Genomic DNA, 15,286 nt, shown 5'->3' with positions numbered 1-15,286 from the left:
TTTGTTTGCTTTTTCAAATATCAGTTGACTGTAAGTATTTGGCTTTATTTCTGGGTTCTCTGTTCTGTTCCATTGGTCTATATGCCTATTTTTATACCAGTACCATGCTGTTTTGGTAACTATGGCCTTATGGTATAGTTTGAAGTTGGGTAATGTGATGCCTCCAGATTTGTTCTTTTTGCTTAGTCTTGCTTTGGCTATGCAGGCTCTTTTTGGTTCCATATAAATTTTAGTATTGTTTCTTCTAGTTCTGTGAAGAATAATTTTGATAAGAATTGCATTAAATTTGTAGATTGCTTTTTGTCAGTATGGTCATTTTCACAACATTGATTCTACCCTTCCATGAGCATGGGATGTGTTTCCACTTGTTTGTGTCATCTATAATTTCTTTCAGCAGTGCTTTGTAGTTTTTCTTGTAGTGGACTTTCACCTCCTTGGGTAAGTATATTCCTAAATATTTTATTTTTGCAGCTATTGTAACAGGAATTGTCTTGATTTGATTCTCAGTGTGGTTGCTGTTGAGGTATAGCAGAGCTACTGATTTGTGTACATTAATTTTGTATCTTGAAGCTTTGCTGAATTCATTTACCAGTTCTAGGTGCTTTTTGGATGAGTCATTAGGATTTTCTGGGCATATGATCATGTTATCAGCAAGCAATGACAGTCTGACTTCCTCATTATCAATTTGATTGCCCTTTATTTCTTTCTCTTATCCTGTTGCTCTGGCTATGACTTCCAGTAGTATGTTGAATAGAAGTGGTGAAAATGGGCATCCTTGTCTTGTTCCAGTTCTCAGGGGGAATGCTTTCAACTTTTTCTCGTTCAGTATAATGTTGGCTGTGGGTTTGTCAAAGATGGCTTTTATCACCTTAAGCTCTGTTCCTTTATTCTGATTTTACTGAGGGTTTTAATCATAAAATGATGCTAGATTTTGTCAAATGCTTTTTCTGTGTCTATTGAGATGATGATGTGATTTTTGTTTTAAAATCTGTTTATGTGGTGTGTCACATTTATTGACTTATGTATGTTAAACCATCCCTGCATCCCTTGTATAAAACTCTCTTGATTATGGTGGATTATCTTTTTGATATGCTGTTGGATTTGGTTGGCTAGTATTTTGTTGAGGATTTTTGCATCTGTGTTCATCAGAGATACTGGTCTGTAGTTTTCTTTTTTTGTTATGTTTTTTTCCTGGTTTTGGTATTAGGGTGATACTGGCTTCATAAAATGATTTAGGGAGGATTCCCTCTTTCTCTGTCTTCTGGGATAGTGTCAATAGGAATGATACTAATTCTTTGAATGTCTGACAGAATTCAGCTGTGAATCCATCTGGTCCTGGAATTTTTTTTGTTGATAACTTTTTAATTACCATTTCAATCTTGCTTCTTGTTATTAGTCTGCTCAGAGTTTCTATTTTTTCCTAGTTTAATATAGGAGGGTTGTATATTTCTAGAAATTTTTTCATCTCCTCTAGGTTCCTAATTTATGTGCATGAATTAGTTCATAATAGCCTTCAATGGTCTTTTGTATTTTACCACCCCTATGTCTTTCAAGTTTTTGATGGTGGCATTAATCTCTGCAATCCCTGCAGGGATGCAATATTGTTTTTGATTTACTATTTTCTAGGTAGAGGCAGCTCTAATGGCTTCCATTTGGCCTTTCCCAACATAATAGTCCTAATCCTACTGGTCAGGGAGCCAGTGTGGGGATTCTGCCAGCTGCTAAGTATGTCTATTTCAATTATGCCTTAGGCACTGGGAAAAATGACCACAGGATGAGTTCAGAGACCCACTAGACCCACTGTAAGTTGGAACTGAGCTAAAATTCCGTTAACTATTTGACCTCCATAAGCCCCTACTCTAACTGGAGGACCACGATGATGTTTTGGGTGTCCTAGAATCAATGTCAGCTCGGAGCCAGTGTCCAGTAGATCCCAAAAGGTATGATCATTCCCCTTTCCCCAATGCACAGTTACCCCAGTAAAAGGCCATGGGTCTCCTTGGGGAAGGATGGAAGAAAGATTAACAGTATAAATTTTCATTAGTGTAGTGGAGTCCTTCCTCAAGGGGACCTGGCCTCCCCTTCATTCTAGGGGTTCTGGGTCTGTATATGGGTAAAGCCTGGAAATTCATTTAGGGTTGTGATTTTCTGTTTTTATAATTCAAATTTAGTCTTTTGTCTACTAGACCTGAAAGTTTTCTGCTTATCCAAATTAGGTAAGAATGTAGTGGTCTTTCTACCAATTTCACTTCCAGGAACACCATGACTAATTAGCCAATGCCAAGTCTCTACACAAGTCTGACTATTCTAATTGCTGCTTTGCCTTTGCTGTCCATTATGGTAACTACGTTGACCTTGCCTTTGGTGCCACCACTTGGCGCCTGTCAGCTCAGAATCCAATTATTCCCATTGCATTGAAGTTTTCCAATTGAGTGACTGTGGTTCCTACTGTAAGATCTGGCATACAGAGGTGAAAAATCACAGAGCACTTCAAGGATGAAGGTGCTCCTCTGAAAAATCTATTTTACAAGGTATTTGTGAAAGGTATGTCTTCTGGACCCTCCCAGCTGGAATGAGTAGGTCTAAAGTGACTAATCCACTGTAACATTCCAATCTCCCTAAGCCTTTGGGTCCCTTTCTCTATATTAAACCAAGGGAGATCAGGCATTTCCAGTTCACTCATAGTGATCCATCTTTTGATCCACGTTTCAGCTAACCAAGGAAATAAACTATTAGGAACTTTTTAAAAACTCCCTGAGCTGCAACATTAAATGCAAAATCTCTTCTTAGTGTTCAACTTTATGTTCCTTCCATCATTATCCCACACCCTTAATATCCATTCCATGCCTGTTCTTTAGGTTTCTGTTTATATAAATTAGAAAACTCGAGCAGTTCTTTTGGAGTGTAGTGCACCTCCTCATGGGTCATACTTTCAACATCACTTCTAAGGGCCTGCTAGGACTTGAGTCTAGTTATAGGTCTAGAAGCAAAAAGGGTGGAGGGGGTGTGCCCTGAGGAGAATCAGCATTTTCTTGTCTGGCAACTTCTCAGTTGAGGCCATCACTGTTGTCTCAGACAGTGCAGGGCCAGTCTCCTCAGATAAAGACGGAAAGGCTGATAGCAGCTCGGGTGAGGAAGGGGAGGTTGCCACCACTGAAGTTGGGGAGACTGTTTCCTCTGGCAAAAAAAAGTCTTATCAGAGTTTATAAGCTCAGTGCTCCAAGCTTCATCAGGGTCTTCCCACACATCCCATTCCAAGTTGCAGGGTCCCATTCTTTTCCGATAACTGCCTTCATTTTAGACACTTCACTGTCTACTTTAGCAGTAGACACCTGGTGAGGCTGTGCATGCACTTTTCATTGCAGGTCAGCCATTCACATGACAAGAGCTTGTGTCTAATTTTCCACAATTTCAGCCCTTTGTCTACAGGAGATAAGACTCTCACTCAGGACAATCTTAGAAGATTTGAAGCTTAGTATTTGCTTCTGGAGCTGAGAGTTAGAATTTTTGAGGTTGGTCTTTTCTTTCATCACTTTGTCCAGTGAATTTAGGAACAGTCAACCAACTTCATTATATTCCTTGGTTCTCCACATATGTTCAAAAGTATTATGTATGGAGTCACTAAATTCCTTGCCTCTTGTATTAGTCAGCTCTCATGCTGCTGATAAAGACACACCTGAGACTGGGTAATTTATAGAGAAAAAGACGTTTAATGGACTCAGTTCCACATGGCTGGGGAGGCACAATCATGGTGGAAGGCATGTCTTACATGGCAGCAGACAAGAAAGCTTGAGAGCCAAGGGAGAGTGGAAACCTTTATAAAACCATCTGATCTCATGAGACTTACTCACTACCGCGAGAACAGTATGGGGGAAACTGCCCCCATGATTCAATTATCTGCAGCTGGGTTCCTCCCACAACAGGTGGGAATTACAGGAACTACAATTCAAGATGAGATTTGGGTGGGAACACAGCCAAACCATATCACCTCTCAGGAGTGGTGAATTGGGAACATCGAATGCATTTATTTTGCATAGCTCTCTAAACAGTTCATGCCAAGGACTATCGGTGTTCTGCATACAACTTGAAGTACAGTCTTTACCATTTTTGGGTCTTCTTAGATTAAGCAGCCAACCACAGAAACCCCAAAATGAACTAAAGAAATCCATCCTTAAAATTTTGTTCCTCAAGGACCACTCCTCTTATCAAAATCTGTATTAGTCAGGATTCTCTAGAGGGACAGAACTAATAGGATAGATGTATATATAAAAGGGAGTTTACTAAGGAGAATTAACTCACAAGATCACAAGGTGTTGTCCCACAGTAGGCCGTCTGCAAGCTGAGGAACAAGGAAGCCAGTACTGAATCCCTCCGAGTCCCAAAGCCTCAAAAGTAGGGAAGCCAAAAGTGTAGACTTCAGTATGTATACAAAGGCCCAGGAGCCCCTGGCAAACCACTGGTGTAAGTCCAAGAGTCCAAAAGCCAAAGAACTTGGAGTCTGATGCTCAAGGGCAGGAAGCATCCAGTATTGGAGAAAGATTAAGGCCGGAAGACACAGCAAGTCTGCTTAATCCACCTTTTTCCCCCTACTTTTTCTAGCTGTGCTGGTAGCCCATTGGATGGTGCCCATCCAGATTGAGGGTGGGTCTGCCTCTCCCAGTCTACTGACTCAAATGTTAATCTCCTCTGGCAACACCCTCACAGACACAACCAGAAACAATACTTTACATTCCTCAGTTCAATCAAGTTGACACTTAATATTAACTATCACAGTAGCTATTGTACATGGGAATGCTTTCTTGATTTCTTTCAGCTAGTTTGTTATTGGTATACTAAATTGTTAATCATTTTTGTATGTTGATTTTGTATCTTGAGTTTTAATAGATTTGTTTGTAATTTGTAATAATTTCTTGGTGAAATCTGTAGGTTTTTTGTATATAAAATAATGCCTTCTGCAAAGAGAGATAATTGGACTTTCTCTTTTCCAATTTGCATGACTTTTATATCTTTCTCTTACCTAATTATTCTAAGACTTTCAGTACTATCTTAAGTAAAACATGACAGTTGGCATCTTGTCTTGTTCCACTTCTTAGAAAAAAAGCTTTTAGCTTTTCTACATTCAATATGATGTTAGCTGTGGGTTTGTAATATTTGGTCATTATTATGTTGAGGTGTGTTTCTTCCATTCCTAATTTGTTAAGAATTTTTATGATAAAAGGATGTTGAATTTTACCAGTTGCTTTTTCTATGTCAAATTAGATCATCATATGTTTCTGTCCTTCGCTTTGCTGATGTGCATTATCACATTTGTTAGTTTGCATGTGTTGAATCATTTTTGCATTCCTGGATTAAATCTCACTTGATCATGCTGTGTTATCTTTTTGATGTGTTGTTGGATTTGCTTTGATGGCATTTTGTTGAGGATTTTTGCATCTATGTTTATCAGGGATAGTAGCCTATTTTTTGTTGCTGTGTTCTTGTCTAGTATTGTTATCAGGTAATACTGGCGTGGTAGAATGACTAGATGTTTTACCTCATCAATATTATTGGACTACTTTGAGAAGAATTTGGGTTAGTCCTTATTTATAAGTTTAGTAGAATTAGGCTGTAAAGTCATCCAGTGCTGAGCTTTTCTTTGTTGGGAAACTTTTTATTACTAATTCGATCTCATTACTCATTATTGGTCTGTTGAGGTTTTCTATTTCTTCTTGGTTTAATCTTGCTAGCTTGTATATGTGTGGTGGTTTATCCATTTCCTCTAGGTTTTCCAATTTCTTAATGTACAGTTACTTATAATAGCCTCTAATAATTCTTAGAATTTCTGTGGTAGAGTGTCTTTTATTATTTTATTTATTTAGGCCTTTGCTTTTCTCTTTTTGGTTATTCTAGCTAGCAGTTTATCAATTTTGCTTATCTTTTCAGAAACTAACTTTTTGTTTTGTTGGTCCTTTGTATTTTTTAATCTCTATTTAGTTCTATTCTGATCTGTAATATTTATTTTCTTTTACTAATTTTGGATTTGGTTTGTTTTTGCTTTTCTAGTTCCTTGGTGTGCATTATAGGTTGTTTATCTGAAATCTTTCTACGTCTTTGATATAGCATTTATTGTAATAAACTTCTCTCTTAGCACTGCTTTTGATTTATCCATAGGCTTTGGTGTGTTGTGTTTGAATTTTTATTTGTTTCAAAGAATTTTAAGTTTCCTTCTTAATCCCTTTATTGACTCACTGGTCATGAAGAAGCATGTTGTTTAATTCTTATGTATTTGTACAATCTCCAAAATTCTTCTTGGTATTGATTTATAATTTTATTCCATTGTTGCCTAAGAAGATACTTGATATAATTTAAATTTTAAAAAATTTGTTAAGAACTTTTTTGTGGCCTAGTATATGTTCTATCCTGGAGAATGTTCCATGTGCTGATGAGAAGAAAGTGAATTCTGCAGCTGTTTGATGAAATGTTCTATAAATGTCTCTTAGACCCATTTGGTCTAAAGGACAGCATAAATCCAACATTTCTTTTTTATTTCTGAAGAGATGGCCTGCCCAATTCTTAGAGTGAGGTGTTAAAGTCTTCAACTATTACTTGGAGTGTAGCTCTCCCTTTAAGTCTAATATTTGCTTTATATTTCTGAGTTCTTTAGTGTTGATCACACATATATATTTAGAATTATTATATCCTCTTGGATTGATCCCTTTATTATAATATGATGACTTTTTTGCCTCATTTTACAGTTTTTGACTTAAAGTTTGTTTTATCTGATATAAGTATAGCTACTCCATATGTTAGGCTTAGTTCTGGTTTCCATTCATGTGGTATATCTTATTCCATCCCTTCACTTTTTTATGTGTGAAGTGAGTTTCTAGTAGGCAGCATATAGTTGGGTTTTGTTTTTTCATTTGTTCAGCCAGTGAATATCTTTTAAGTGGGGAATTTGATCCATTTCCATTTAAGGTTATTATTGATAAGTGAAAACTTATTCCACTCATTGTGTTAATTGTTTTCAGGTTGTTTTGTACATTTTTTCTTTCTTCTTCTCTTATCATTGTAGTTTGGTAGTTTTCTATAGTGGTAGTGTTTGGCTTTTTGTCTTTCTAATTTGTGTATCTGGTCTACCAGTGAGTTTTATATTTTGGTGTGTTTTTGTGATGTAGTTATTGTCCATTTATTTCCAAATGTAGGAAATAAGTATCCTTAAATGTCCTTAATTATTTCTTATAGGGATGATCTAATGGTTATGAATTCCCTCAGTTTTTCTTTGTCTGGAAAAGACTTCACCTTCATTTTTGAAGAAAGGCTTTTTTGGGTTGCATATTCTTGGCTTGCAGTTTTTTCTTTCAGCACTTTGAATAAATAATTCCATTCTTTCCTGTCTTGTGAGGTTTCTGCTCAAAAATCTGTTAGTCTGATGACAATTTTCTTACATGTGACTTGACACTTTTCTCTTGTTGTTTTTAGAATTCTCTTTTTTTTCTTTTGACATTTTGAATATAATTTGCCTTGGAGGAAACCTTTTTAGGTTCAATATATTTAGGGATCTTTGAGCTTTGTGTATCTGGATGTCTATGTCTCTCAAAAGACGGGAAATTTTCAGCTACTATTTTTTTTAAATAGGGTTTTTTTTTTTTGTCTTTACTTATTTCTTGTCCTTCTGAAACATTCAGAATTTTAAAAATTTGGTCATTTTATTGTGTCCAATATGTAACATAGGCTTTCTTCATTTTTGTTCTTTTTTCCTATTTCTTCTTCTGACTGGTTTATTTAAAAAAAAAAAAAAGAAAAAAAAACTATCTCTGAGCTCAGAAATTCTTTCTTCTGGCTTGATCTAGTCTATTGTCAAACCTCTCAATTGTATTTCTTATTTCACTCATTGAATTCTTCAGTTTTAGAATTTTTGTTTTTTAAAATGTTATTTATGTCTTCATTAAATTTCTCATTTGAACCATAAATTGTTTTCCTGATTTCTTTATATTGTTTTACTATGTTCTCTTGTATCTGAGTTAAAAAAATATTATTTTAAATTTTTTTTAGACATTTCACAGATTTTCTTTTATTTGGGACAATTATTGTATTCCTTTGAAAGTGTCATGTTTTCTTGCATTTTCATAATTCTTGTTTCCCTACACTGATATCTATGCATCTTCTAATTTTATGAACTGACTTCCATAGGGACTTTTTTTTAGACGTATCTATAGTGTTGGTTGGGTGGGAGTACTTTAACTTTGATTCTGGGTTGGCAGTGTAGTATAGTCTCATTATGATTTCTTCAGCAGTCATTAATGTCAGTCATCTCTGTAACTGCAGTTTTTATTGGAGGCTGTGGTGAGGCTTTGGTGAAGATAGAGACACCAATGGTGGAGGCTTTCCTCAGCTGGTCCTCAGGCTCCAGTGGTGGCAGCTGTGGGCAGGATAGGCCTGTCCTCCGGTTCCCAGATAACATGTGTAGGTGTTGGTGATGATGGGCAGGTTGGATCAATCCCCAGGTCTCCCAAACTAATTTATCTTACAGTTTTCAAAGTCAACTTTAAATAACTCAGTATGTGCTGAAATTAGAACTCTATAAAACAGATATAGTTAAGCACTAATTGTTTGATTTGCTCTTTTATTTATTCAGCAATTATCCACTAAGTGCCTTTTAAGCTGTCAGACATAAGGTTTATCTCTGCCCTGGACTTCTCAGAAAGGTTTACTCAGACTTATAAACAGATAACTGACAGTACCCTGTATGAGCTATGAAGGCATGGAAGAAGGAATTAATCATCCTTAGGGAAGACACTTCACATATGAGCTGGAATTTGCAAGGTAAGATGGTGGATCAAGGACCTTCTAGGGCACAGGAGGATTAGTTTACAGGAGATACACAGATATAAGATCATCTGATGTGTCTGAGGAAAAGGTGAGAAAAATGGTTTTCTGGGAGTGTAGTGCTCATGAAAATGTGATTCATTTGTATTGGATGATGAAGCCCTGAGCTGTTATGCTAAAAAGTTTAGGTCTAAGTCCTTACTATCTGTCAAACAGAAATTCTGAAAGACGCAAGTGACTTGATCTGAATTGTTCTCTGGAATATAACTCTAGCTGCTGCTTGACTTTGGATTGATGAGAGGAAAGACTAGGTCTAGGTAGGAGAAAACAGTAATTACAGTTTTTGAGGTAAGAATAAGTGCTATAATGTAAGGGCAATAGAATAGAAAACAGAAGCTACATTCAAAGGTATTTCTTAAATAAAACTGATGGGATTTTTTTTTGTCTGGTTGGACATGTGAGGTGAAGGAGAAGAAGTAATTGAGAATAATTTGAAATGAGAATGGTTTGAAAATACTAACTCTGAGAAACTAATTCATTGGTGATGTAAATGAAAATTAAGAATAGAAGAGGCTTCCCAAGGAGGAAAGAGAAAGCATTCTGGATTGGCCATGCTAGGCCACTAATTAGGTATAAAAACATTTTTGTTCAACTAGCTTCCAAATAGGGATCAATACTGGCAGAGTATTACTTAGTAACCCAGACTTAAACATAAAATAGAAATCACACATAAGAGATATGTTAAACTACTTATGCTTTGGCACCAGTGGCAAGCAATTTTCTTATGCAGTGGTATGAGCAATGGCAACATCACTTGTTTCTATATTTTTTCTTTAATGTTTTCCCATGCATGGCAAGTTTTCCATATGCTATGCTGGGTAGATTCTTGTTACCATATGGCAGCATATAATATGAGAAAAAAATCATGAAGAAGCTTCTAATTGTCTAAAGGAATTGCTCCTGAAAAATCATTATTCCATGCTAGACCGCAGAACTGTTTATATTAGGCAGAACGTTTGGATTAAGAAGTTGGCTGGTGCAAGAGGTATCAAGGTATGGATGCTGAGGACCTGGTAAATGTCCTGTTTTTCATAAAAAGCAAACAGAGAAAGTCTACACTAAATAAAAACAATATTGATCGCCTTGATGGACTTTGAGGGTACAATTTTATTCTTACTGTAGGAGAAACATAGTTAAAGAGGAAAGTGGCTGCTTTTGCTAACTTATCTCCTGGTGAATTGTGTACCTGTCCACTTTCGATTTGACTTAGCAAACATTTTTATGAATATGTGGGTATTTGGAAGTATTAAAAGAGAAATGATCTTAGGGCAGTGTTTGAGTTGTGCTGTGGTCGTGATGTCAGACAAATCGTTTTAACTGAAGCCCTGGTTTAGTGGATACGTGTTCTCATGCAGATCACTTCACACCTCCTCAAGCTTCAGTATCTTCAGCTCTAAAGTGGAAATAATAATGTCTCCTCTGCAGAGCTATTGAGAACACTAGAAATCATGTACACAAATGCCTTATGATGCTGCTTGTCACAGTAAATGGAAATCACTGTTACTTTGGCTTCAATCCTATACCTACAACAGGCTTGACAATTGATTTAAATGATAAACAATTTCTGTATTTTGATTTTATTCTTTTGTTTTGTATCTATTGAACAAACACCTTTAATGTGACTTTGCTGTTTTTATCATGTGATGTTTGTTTACTCACCGGTGCTTATAAAACCAAGTAGTTTTAAACATAAGCATTCTATAATAATGCAAAATATATTTTTTTATCCTTCAGAATGGCTTAGTTTGGAATGATTGGATAGATGTAAGTGAATTTTATTTTATTAAAGGCAGAATAAATAAAGGGCTATAAAGAAATACCTGCTTTTAAAAATGAGTGTACAAATTCCAAAAAAAATTCTCTCACCAAAATTAAAAATTAGTACTGAACTATTTAACATTGCTGAGTGCATCAGCAGGGAGCCCTGCCTATTTTTAGTACTATTTTTAGTACTTTTGAAGTACACTTTGTCATTTCTCATTTTTTTCTTAACTGAGATAATGCTGGTAATAAGCAACCCAATAATTTTAATGGCTTCTAACAATAAACATTAATTTTTCTCACTCATGAGTCTCCAGATCAACTGCTGCTGGGTTTATCTTGGCTGAGCTCCTCTGTGCTTGGATGTCCCTAGGCTGGATTCCCAGCTTTGGTTGGATTTAGGTCTTCCTCACATGCTGCACTTCCGCATTCAGGCTGAACAGAAAATAGACACATGGGCATATTTTTCTCATGGCAGAGGGTAAAAATTCCAGAAGGCTAAGGCAAATGACATAATCACCTTTTCAGTTTTTCATAGCATTCAATGTACGTTTCTCCACTTCTGTCCTACCTGCCCTGGCAGGTCAATTAGCTGAGCCAAACTTTAGCGGGGTGGAAACATATGCACCGCATCAGAGGAAGGTACTGAAAAACCACACAGTATGGATGTTCTATTGCAGGGTATTACCATTACGGGGAAATACTGAAGAATTGGGAACAATGACCCGATATACCACATTTAATAGAAATAATGTTGACTCGAACACACACTAAATCAAATAAACTTTACATTATTCCATTTAGAAAAAGGCCAATTTAATAATTTCTGCCCTTTTGTATAATGATTATGTTGTTTTAATTTCATTTAATAGATATTTACTGAAGGCCTATTCTTAGGACTGCTTTGTAAGTTAGTGTGAGCGGTGCTCTAGGTTACTATGTAAATGGAACCCCCTGAGGTTATACCATGCAATCACCCTGCCTAATGATGTTAATGTATAAAGAACTAAGGAAAGAAACAACCTAGAATTCTACAGATGTCATCCCAGGTCTGCATAGAACTCACATTAGAATCTGGGGGTCACAGATATAATGTCTAGCAGAAACCACCTGACAGTAATATATATGAGAAAGCAGATTTGTTGTTGTGCAATAGGTATATTAAGCTGTTTGTATTATTATTTAAAAACAACATTTACATCTGCCTAATTTATGACTTTTAAAATGTTGAATTTAAGCAAATGTTTCCATAGAAGACCAGTTTGCCAGATTTGTCCAAGAGGATGGACAGACATTACAGAAAATAATTATGTGAATTAAGATGTAATTAATTATGATATGTACTACCAAGAAAATCATTGTGAAAAGTGAAAGTGAATAATGGATTCTCATCTAGCCTGGAGAAACTTATTCAAGTAGAAGCAAAACTTAAGCAAAGCCTCTGGGGTGGAAAGGAACTTGGAGCTATGATAGAACTAAAGGAAGAACAGTGGCAAGGAGCATTTTTGTTTTCTTGTAGTAAACCATGCTTTCAGTTTTAAAAGTGGCACTTACAGTTGCTGGCTAATTGTCATTATGAATTTTAATGTATTGATAGAATATAAAGCATTCTGTGAACACATTGCTTATAGGGAAACAAACTAGGCGGCTGGAACACAAAATGGGAGAGAAAGTTTTAGTATTTTAAAAATTAATAAACTTTATTTTAAAATTTTTTAATTAAAAAAATACCCAGACTTCAAGGAGAATAAACTTTATTTTTTAAAGTAGTTTCAGTTTACAGAAAAATTGTTTGGAAAGTATACAAGATTCCCATATGCCATTCACTGCACCCAGCAGCTTCCCCTATTATTAACATCTTGCATTACTGTGGTACATTTGTTACAACTGATGAGCCAATATAGATAAATTATTATTAATTGTAGTCCATTATGTACATTATGGCCCACTCTTGGTAGTGCATTCTATGGGTTTTAATAAATGTATAATGACACGATCTCCTATTACAGTATCATACAGAATAGTTATACTACTCTAAATATTCCCTGTGTTCTACCTGTTCCTATCTACCTCCTTGCCCCCAAATGGAAAGTTGTTTTTTATCATACATCTTTTTGGCCTATTGTAACAGTGCAGGATGGGCATACATAATCTAATTAAGATCATAATTATTTTTCCTAAGGCTTCTTACCATAATGAATGGAAACTTCACAAACAAGTACCAGAGAATTATGTAACAGATCAAGACTGGTGCTAGAAAAGGTAAGGAGCCAGATACATGATATTAAGCAAGAACATACGTAGCCCATATGTCAGACTTAGAGGTGGTAGATCAGAAGTCAGAATACAAAGGCAGAGTATCAATTTTACAAAAGGATGGAAACTGGAGAACTAAAAATGTGGGGCCAGAGTATGTAAGTATGAGCCATTCAGGTCAACGATAAAGGCTATTGAACTCATGTGTGCCAGAGATGCTGCATCTCATCTTACAGGATCTATGGTTTCTGCACTCAAAGAAGACTTAGATAAACCAACACCGTCATGCCCTATGCCCGTGTGTGTGAGAGATGTCCTTATGGTGATGTAGGACTACAGATAAGGGCATACAGTTAGATAAAATAGGTCTCAGTGAGAAAGTATGATTAGACATTGGACTCCACTGATGGTTGTAAATATGCAATGAACCTGTAGATGTTGAGTTCTTCGGCATTATAAATAGAAGACAATGGAAGAACTTTCAACTGTTAGAACATTTTACTTATTTTTACTTAATAGTAGGAATAAGTAATTCCTATTCTTCTTCTATTACTGATAATTGGATTTCATTGCTGAGACACAGTAAGTGTCAACCAAGCTGATTCTCAACCCTTTTATTTATATAACCTGTGAATGTCTTTTGGTACCTTTCTAGAACCAATTAATGCCTTCAGCTCTTTCCCCATTGCAAGATTAAAAGGATTAAATTGATGTTGAAGAGATGACACGATGTTATAATGTACCAAAGAATGACAGCATAAAACAAGGAGAAATTTAATCTATTAATTTTGGGCTAAGAGGACAGTAGAAATATCAGCTTGTATACTATGTGCTTCCCCTGACTACATTTGGCTGAGTAGAATATATGCAAATCAAATCAGCCACGAATACATTTATATTGAAATTACTCCATCTGTCATCCACTTTTGTTGAACAAGTAGCAAGTTGTTGTGTAAGTAAAATGCTCTACTCTTACACATCTGACCTCTTGCCAAAGACTATTTTATTTCACAGCATGTTTGAAATCTAGCTATCGATCTGCACTTCCACAGTCATTTCCTTTGTCTAGCCATAGTAATTTCAAACATACAGTTTCCCATCTTTGAATCACTTTTTAAAATGTAAATGTTATCATGCTTTGCGCATGCTTAAAATTCTTTAGTGACTTCTCATTGTTAATCCTTTTCATGGCCTCAAGGCTCTGCCTTCCCTGGTCCCTGCCCATTGCACTGGCGTCATCTGTCACACTCTCCCTCACACTACCCAGGATGCTTGGGCTGCAGCACACATTCACTCTGGCCTCTACCGGGAATCTCTTGTTCACTCTCTCCCACTTCTTTGCCTAATTGTAAATAATAAAATCCAACTCTAAATTAAGAAGAAAAAAATTATTAAAAGATGTTAGGAGGCTCAAAGAATTATTGAGAGATCTTTAGAGGATAAAGCTTGTGGCCATGCAGCAAGGAACCACATTTCCAATCACTCTAGACTCTCTGCAGAGTAGACAACGTTGTCCTCAACACCGAGCCCCCTATGCGCTATTTACCCTGCCAAGCCTGTTGCCCAAGGAATTCGCTATTGCTGAATTAGCTGATATCCACACAACATTCCCTCTAGTCCCTATTCATTTTGTGGCACTTGCTCCCCATTCAGTCTTTTATGGTTATGTCTTGATGGCAGAGGCTGTATAAATGTAGCCATGCTTTAACCATAAAAAATGTTGGGAAAATGAGTATCTGACATTTTTAGTTTCTGTTGGCTGTGGTGGGGTTGGCCACCTTCAAAACTCATTAAGTGGCAAATTTATCAAATAAATAACAGAGGTTTAGATGCTGTCTGGCCAGATAACATTACTAATTAATTTTTACTAATTCCTCAGACCTCAACTGAATACAACTCTCTCAAGATGCCTGGATGAATCACCTCCTCTGAGTCCAGGTCCGGTGTCTTTGTAATAGACTTTCACAATGCTCTCTACTTATCTTCCATAGGATTAACGCTATTTTGAAAAAAGATTGTTTCAGAGACAAGAGTTTTGCTCTGTTGCCCAGGCTGGGGTGCAGTGTTACTATCATAGCTCACTGTAACTTCAAACTCCTGATCTCAAGAGCCTCACCCTCCTGAGTAGCCAGGACTACAGGTGTGCACGCACGCCTTGTTATTTTTTTCTTTTTTATTTTTTTGAGACAGAGTCTTGCTCTGTTGCCCAGGCTGGAGTGCAGTGGTTCGATCTCAGCTCGCCGCGATCTCAGCTCGCCGCAACCTCTGCCTCCCAGGTTCAAGTGATTCTCCTGCCTCAGCCTCCCAAGTACCTGGGATTACAGGTGCCTGCCACCATGCCTGGTTAATTTTTGTATTTTTAGTAGAGACGGGGTTCCACCATGTTGGTCAGTGTGGTCTCAAA

General features: G+C 36.5%; 1 long non-coding RNA gene across 1 annotated transcript in view; it reads left to right on the top strand.

Moving 5' to 3' along the window:
* The window catches only part of LOC134732198 (uncharacterized), a 41,279-nt gene extending 28,391 nt beyond the window's left edge, over positions 1–12,888 (top strand). The window contains exon 3 of the long non-coding RNA XR_010115133.1: positions 12,809–12,888. This is a non-coding gene — a long non-coding RNA (uncharacterized lncRNA). The remainder of the gene's footprint in view (positions 1–12,808) is intronic.
* The last annotated feature ends 2,398 nt before the right edge of the window (positions 12,889–15,286 follow it).

This window comes from Symphalangus syndactylus, chromosome 13 (assembly GCF_028878055.3).
Source record: "Symphalangus syndactylus isolate Jambi chromosome 13, NHGRI_mSymSyn1-v2.1_pri, whole genome shotgun sequence".
NCBI lineage: Eukaryota > Metazoa > Chordata > Mammalia > Primates > Hylobatidae > Symphalangus > Symphalangus syndactylus.
The sequence above is the reverse complement of the archived record's forward strand: the minus strand, read 5'-3'. Positions and strand labels throughout refer to the sequence as shown.